Genomic DNA, 8217 nt, shown 5'->3' with positions numbered 1-8217 from the left:
TGCGGCATCCTTGTTTTCCTTGACGTTGCGCGGGAATTTTTCGCCAGAAAAAACCCCCCTACCTGATTCACGAAAGGGAAGTGGCTAGTAAACTTTCCGCCTCTCTGGTAAACAAACACAATCACATAATCTATCCGCTAACCTAGAATTAAGGATGGGTTCAACACTTTAGCCATGGGTAGGCCGTTGTTTGTTTGTTTCATTTGGGTCCAGCTGTTTATGAAAACATTGAAGCAGCTTTATATAACCAAGGATATACAGTGAATTCCAGAATTATTGGCAACCCTCACGAAGATGAGATAAACATTAATATTTATGTATAAGATGAACCACACGTGCAACAAGTGATATTTTGAGCGTAAACAATAGTGCAGGTCTCACATTATATTTGAGTTTTTTCAAAGACCATTTTTTACCGTTTTAATGGAAAATGCAAGTTTCACAAATATTGGCAACCACATGCTTAATATTTAGTGAAATCTCCCCTGGCAAGGATAACAGCACTGAGTATTTTTATGTAATTTTTAACTAGACTGCATCTTGGACCATACAGTATGAATTTTAGGCCCTTAATATTCTTATCTTTACACTGATGGGCGGCCCTTTCAACTACATGGAGAAATTCAAATCTGGAGATTAAGATGGCCATTGCAAAATCTTGATTTTGTGTCCTTGCAACCATTTCTGTGTTGATTCAGACGTGTACTTGGCATCATTTGGGATCATTTGTTGAAGTACCCATACACAGCCATGGTTCAGCCTTCTGTCGGTGGCAGGTAGGTTTTTGGCTAAAATCTTTCCTGGAAATCATGCTGTTGATCTTCACAAGGGGCCCTGGGCCACTTGCAACACAACAGCCCCAAAGCATCCATGATCCACCAGCATATCTGACGGTGGGAACCAGGCGCTTGTCCTTGTATGCAGTCCTCTTTGATTCCCTAACATGTCAATAGTGTGCATTTGCTGTCTCATCTGAGCACAGCACACGCTTCCAGTCGTATTTCCATTTCTCCACTGAGAAATGGCTTCCTTTGAGAAACTCTTCCTAAAAGCTTCTGATAATGCAGATTAGAATGATAGATCATGTCATCTAATGATAGATGATTTTTAAATATTAAAGTACCTAGATTTAAGCAAACTAGGCAGTTCAGAAGCTGTGATTTTTGGGTTATTTCTTCTCTTACCTGTCATACCATAAGTCCCACTGTGGGAGGGGGCAATACAAAGACATGTATCCCAGATTTTAGTGTCCTCTTTCAGGTAAATTTTCAACTGATGTTTCCTCTGATGTTTTTAATAATTGCACTGATTGCACTCAATGGTATTTTTTTAACAATTTCTCAACCTTTCTATACCTGTAACCCAATTTGTAATGGTTAACAACCTTTCATCGCATTTTAAGGTAAATACTCTTTGGATGTACCGATGTTGATTTATGACAGAGGGATTTTGCCTATGTGTGATGTCATGCATGTATCCCAGAGAAACAGAAAATGGTCGTTTACAACACGTGACATCCTGTGTGACAAGGGCATACAAAGACATGTATGGGGTGGAATGTTTCCTCATATATAGAGCATTTGAGTCTTGTCCCCACATCTGCTCCCTGTACTGTATGTACCTCGGATGCTCTGTCTTCTTCTTCTTCAAAAGCATGCAGCTGAGTTGACTTGGTCTCTCTAATTGCCCAAAGTACTGGGGGTTCCCTGTGATGTCATCCAAGGTATTCCCCTGCCCTCTGCCCTGTGCTATCTGCAATATACAGTATGCCAGCCATCTCCCCATGACCTTGTAACGAATAACTGGTTAGTGGATGGATGGACGGATGGATGGATACCTATTCTTATAGGAATTTCTGAATTAACATAACTAGGAAATGCAGCAATCTAAAATGAAATTTTATGATGCCATGTACAATATGTCTAGATAGATAAACTTTGCAAGTAGCAGTTAATTTGAACTCCAAGGCAGCAAAGCAATCTAAATAACACTCCACAAAGTTGTTACTTGTCACTATTAAATGATAAATTAGCCAGTTCTTCCAGAGTCGAATCAAGTGAAGAGACTTCAGATGTCTTTATAGAACATCAGAGATTCTTTTGGATGAAAGCTATATTTTCCTAGTTATTCACTTAACACCTGCAGAAAAGATTTTATATAGCTGATTTTGATAACCAAAAATCCCACACAAGCTCAGGTATAAAAAAAAACTATATGTCTGTTAGAAGTAATACAGTGTCATATGGGCAGGGGGCAATTAAGGTCGTGAGTCCATCAGGCATGTCTGCGTCCTTCGTTCACGCTCCTGTCTGATGACTCATACCCCACTTGCGACGGTTGTCACAGAAGCTGCACGTCACCCTCGAACCTGCAGTGCCTACTAATGACGACGATCCTGTGATGCCCATGTAAAGAAAATGATTTGTTTGTGAAATGATCAAAATACAATTGCATCAAAATACTTGCCCTGTATTTCTGACCTCCAAGCCATGAACTGAAAGAAGCTAAATGCTGCCAGGATTTAAAAAAGACGATGGTTATGTTGAATACAGAGTTTATATTTGTTTGTGCTTGCATGTTTGAGTGTGTATTTATCTGTGTCTGTGTCTATCGAAGTTTTTATCCCAAAGCTTTTCTGGCGATGAGTGTGAGGAGAGTTAATTTCATTAATTAATTTCCTTCTTTCTGTCTGCTTTCCGAAATTAACAAAAGCTCCACTCCCTCTGTGACTTGTCCTGATGCCGTTGGTAATTAACTCTCTGTGAGTTTTGTTGCACTAAAACTGAAATGTAACTGCGTCCCAGACACGCATCGTTAATTCCAAAATCTCCATTTTTTTTCTTCCTGCCACAGGGATCTTCAACTGATAATCACCAGATAATAATGAATCTAAATAGAATCTTTTTTTATTATTTTTACAAATGCTTATCCAGTCCACAGCCTTAGGAAGCTTGGAGCCTAAATCCCAGGAAGCAGAAGATGCTTCCTGAATGATGCCCGTCACTCTGCCTATTTAAATGTTAATTATTGTGTTTGCGATATAAAGGGGTGGTGTGCCGGTACAGTGGTAAGTACTATCAGCCAAAACCGCTAGGACTGGGGTTTGAGTCCCTGTCCCCACTCAGTGTGTGTGGAGTTTGCATATTCTCCATGAGTAACCATGAGGTTTCCCCTCAAGTGGAAATTCCAAATTGTCCATAGGTGCAAATGGTGGACGGCACTCACAAAATTGTTATCCATCACTTTTAATCTAGTGTGTAGCTTTTGGAGACGTGCAGTTGTTCACCATCTTCTCGTTGTCTGGGCATTTTCCAGCCCCATCAATTAATACTGAATGCTGGAAAAGAAAAGGGGCTGATGCTGCCAGGTCAAGCAAAAGCCAGATGAGGAGAAATTGACTCTCACTCATTTTCCCCCCATATTTTCCCATCCTTCCATCCTCCCATTTACTTCCATTCATTATTCAGTGGCTTCTCACTTGATCACTGTCCATTTAACTACCTTGACAGCCTAACCTAGGCTATGCTCCCCAACATGCACTGAAAGCTGAATTGCTCTGCACTCATTCTTGTCATTTTTTCTTTACTTGTTCCTGCATTTGACTTCCATTCATTTTTCAGAGGATTCCCATTCAGTCACTGTAAATGCCACAGCCAGTGTACTGCATAAGCTACCATGGCAACACTCTAGCCACCACTTTAACTGCCTTAGCAACACCTTAGGAAACACCTAGCAACACCTTAGCAACCACCTTGAGTAGCATAGCGACGCAACAACATCCATCACAGATATCTTAGCAACCACCTGACAGCCACACAGCAACCTCCTAACAACTCCATGGCAACACCCTAGCAACCACCTTAACTACCTTAGCAACAACATAGCAACCAGCTTGCAACCTAAGCCTAAGCAACCACCTTAGTGTTTTGGTTTGTGTTTTCTGTGGATTGAATGAAGTAGAAAACAGGTATCCTCTGCTTTGCAAACGTTCACTTACATATTGTATATGCAAACATTGTATATGTTTGCGTTACTTTAGATTGCATGTGTGTTGCATGTATGATGCGGTAGCTATTTTTTTCAGTCTGGAAATGCTCAGACATTATTCTCAGATAAATAAAAGGTAATTGCTTCTTTGCTTCATTGCAACTTACAAAAGATTTCATAGGAATGTTCTGCTTTCACATAGTGGGAGAAACATGTAGTTAGTTGTGGGACACCCTATCAAATTATTTTTTTAATATACTGTACATATAATAAATACCTCGATATGAAGCAATATTTTCTTCAAGAAATGCACTTCTTTTAGAAATATTTAGGGTTTTAAAATGTTTCAAATTGTTGCAAAGCAAAAATATATCAACAGGTGAAGGCCACCAAGAAATTTATTTTAATATTCATTTTGAGGTTTTTGTGTGGGACTCAGCAGGCTAGCCTGTGATCAGAAGGTTACCAGTTCAAATCCCCGGGTTGGTGATTTCAGCATTTGGCCTACAAGCAAAAAAGTATGTTGCTTTGGAAAAAGGCATCTTATAAATAAATAAAAAAAAACAAACAAAGCCAAATGCTAAACAGAACATGAGAAAAGATATATACTGTATATTTACATTTTTATTCCGGTATGTATGTTTGCTGATTTTTTTTTCCTGTTGCCACCCATCTGTTTAATCCAGATTAATATCAAATTAAAATCAGGTGTTATTCCTTAAAAAATATGTACAGCTTCCCTTCCCGTCGTCTTTCGTGACAGTACTGTCACAGTACGAACAGTGCAGTGCCGTGCGAATGAAATGAAACAGCAGAGAGTTCAGCCTCTCCATTGACCTTCAGTCTGATTAGCAGAAGGCTTCCTCTAGCCCTGCTGCTGCCGCACTTGTTCAGCCCCACAGAATATCTGCTGTCCACCTCCAGGAACCAAAATGCAAATTGGAAATTAGCATTTTTCTCAGATGAGGAAGCTGAGAAATACCAGATAACAAATACCATGTAAAACTAGGCCGGTTTGCCTCTAACAATTATTTGTTCAAGCACCACCGGAGACACCAAATGCACTCAGATAAAACAAGCCCAAGACAGGCAAAGAACAGTAAGGTGCACTAATCACAATCAACAAGCAAACAAACAAATAACATAAACAATCACAGACGAATAAGGTGCAATAGCAACATATTAAGCAGTAATGTGAATTAAAATAACAACAATTGGAGTAGGGGTTAGACAGCATTCAGCAATTTAACAGAACTGGGAAAGGCAATTAACTTACAGTATGACACCTTCTTAGGGCAGTAACTTGAAGAGGTGGGACAGATCAGTAACGGTGCTGAGCGCCTTGTGCGTACAGTGAGAGCCCCTTAACTGCTGGCGAATTGCGTGCTGATGATGTTTCAGGCCATCTTAGTGACTACGCTGTAATGCAGAATGTCAGTGTTTTTTTGAATGTACTTCGGTAAAAGTTTAGAAGAAGCTCTCTTTAGCCTCCTCCGCTAATAGCGTGCATTGGTGTGTCTGACAAACGGCAGAGGACTGTGCGACGCAAGAGTGCTCCACACACTTACTAGTAACTATGATGCTTTCATTTCCTTTTAAAGTCTAATTCAGTCATTCGAATATGTTTCTCCTGTATCTCTTCCGTGGTGCAGTGATTAGCACTGTTGCCTCACGCCTCTGGGACCCGGGTTCGAGTCTCCGCCTGGGTCACATGTGTGTGGAGTTTGCATGTTCTCCCCATGTCGTCGTGGGGTTTCCTCCGGGTACTCCGGTTTCCCCCCACAGTCCAAAAACATGCTGAGGTTAATTGGAGTTACTAAATTGCCCGTAGGTATGCATGTGTGAGTGACTGGTGTGTGAGTGTGCCCTGCGATGGGCTGGCCCCCCAACCTGGGTTGTTCCCTGCCTCGTGCCAATTGCTTCCGGGACAGGCTCCGGACCCAATAGGATAAGCGGTTTGGAAAATGGATGGATGGATGGATGTATCTCTTCCCCAGACCCCCCCCTTCATGCAGCTAAGCTCACTTGCTCTCCTCCCTCCACTCACCCTGATTTTCTACCACCAACCCCCCCCCCCCCCACCACCCCATTTCATTATCGTTTCCATCCCCCTGCCTGCTGAATGAGATTGTACCCAATTCGATAGAGTCAGCAGGCGGCAGCTTGAAAAAAAAGACTACATAAAAAAAATAAAGTGTGGAAAAAGAACCGCTGTTCCTAATCGATGTTTTTCGCTACTCCACATGTACACGCCCCCCCTGCCATGTATTCATGCTGCATGCAGCGAGAAGCCCCCGGGTATTAAGCGAGTTCACATAATGCCGCGTGCAGGAGGACTGCACTGGGAGTAGGTTATGTAAGGCTCACAGACCCGTCTGAATGACAGGGTGTGTGGACTCAATGGTGCAGGAACCGGCGATCGGGGAAGGCTGGGGAAATGGCAAAGTGAGCAGAGACTCCTACAATCGGACTCCGGGGAGTGGAAAAGAATGGCGCCTCAGCGACCGGCTGCACTGTCGTGGAAATACGGGAAGCCGGCGTGAAGGTCAGCCATGCTATAACTGGGCTCGCTGTGGCGTGGAGGGTGACTGATCTCCTTCCCTTACAGCATATATATATAAAACATCTTAGTTCAGTATCGTTGTTTGTGGAGTCCTAATACATGGCAATTTATTATAGTGTTGGCGTTAATTTACAGATTGGCATTTGCCACGCAGGGGGTGTGTGGGGTCACAGGCATTTGTCATTGGGATGATAACTTAATTAATCCCCCCTTTTACGCTCCCATCGGACACATAGCAGAGCAGTTATACAGTCTGGATAGCTAAGGTCATATGGCAACGAATTACCGGCTGAGTCACATCTGTACTGTGACCTAAAGCAGCAATTCTCAACCCGTGGGTCGCGACCCAAATTTGTACCCAATACTGTACTGTAAACGGGTCTTGGGTCTGCAACAGCTTAGTGCAAAACTAGTGAACACTCAGCCAATCCAAAATAAACCACAAATGCTTAATTTAAAATTCACCGGCACATCCAATCAGATTTTTGCGATAGGCATTGATTGACGCAGATTTCAAAGTGCACTGAGCGCTTGATCAGTAACTAATTAAATTCATTCATTATATAATGAATATTATATGAATTATATAATAATATTATATGAATATATAACCCTAAATTAATTTAGACCTATACTTGATACAGATTCGGGAATGTGCTGGCATGTTAAAATTTGTGTCCCACTGACCTTAAGTTTCCTCATGACATTAACCTTGTATTTTAGCTTAAACCGGATATTGCCGTATACTTATCATTCAGAATGAACCCCGATGAAATCACGTCCAGAAAGTACAGGAAAATAATGACATCTAGTGGCCATTAATAAAACTGGAATAAGTTTGCATGTTATATGTTCCATGTCTACCATCTGACAAACAATTAATCTGACCGTTTGATGTCACCCACTGACATTTTTTTTCATTGAAGGCATAATATGTAAATAATAATAGTACTAGACGTATCAAGAGTATCGTGTTTTTAAAAGTACGGTAAGTCTACAATATTTTTTAACTTTTAAACTACCACTTACGGTTCAACTGTAGACGTAAGAAGTACACAATTGTAATACACAAATATAATTTATTTTTTGTTAAAAATAATTTCGTTTGTCTGCTTTTTATCTCTGTGGCATAAACAAACGACAGAGCGACAGAAAATCCAGACCAAGATTTAGTTTCAACCAACCAGCTGAGTACAAAGAGTGACAGTCACAGAGTACTCAACTGGTTGATTAGAACAAAATCTTGGTCTGGATTTTTACTTTCTAAACCTGAACTTTCCATCTCTGATAAAAACTGTTAACGCTTACAGCTCAGACTGAGCAGTTTTTCAAATACGGTTCCGACATTCACGTGACAAACGTGATGGTCACGTGATGCATGATGGTCTGTTTACCGAAGTAGGGTATAACTTCTGCGTGCCACATTTTGGTCGAAATGTTGAGAATTTATTATAGATGAGAATTTGAACAGTACTACAAAATGGCACACTCACTGTATAGTGGACTACAGTACATAGTTGTCGAGTGGAGATTTCGAACATAGCCATGTATGTATACCCTCCTCCACTGGAACCCCAGACTATGTTGTTTAGCATCGATTTTCTCCAGTTTCATTGATCTGAAACTGAATACGGGAATTTATTATAGACTATCTAAGCAGAATATGA

Source organism: Brienomyrus brachyistius, chromosome 19 (genome assembly GCF_023856365.1).
Source record: "Brienomyrus brachyistius isolate T26 chromosome 19, BBRACH_0.4, whole genome shotgun sequence".
Lineage (NCBI taxonomy): Eukaryota > Metazoa > Chordata > Actinopteri > Osteoglossiformes > Mormyridae > Brienomyrus > Brienomyrus brachyistius.
The sequence above is the reverse complement of the archived record's forward strand: the minus strand, read 5'-3'. Positions refer to the sequence as shown.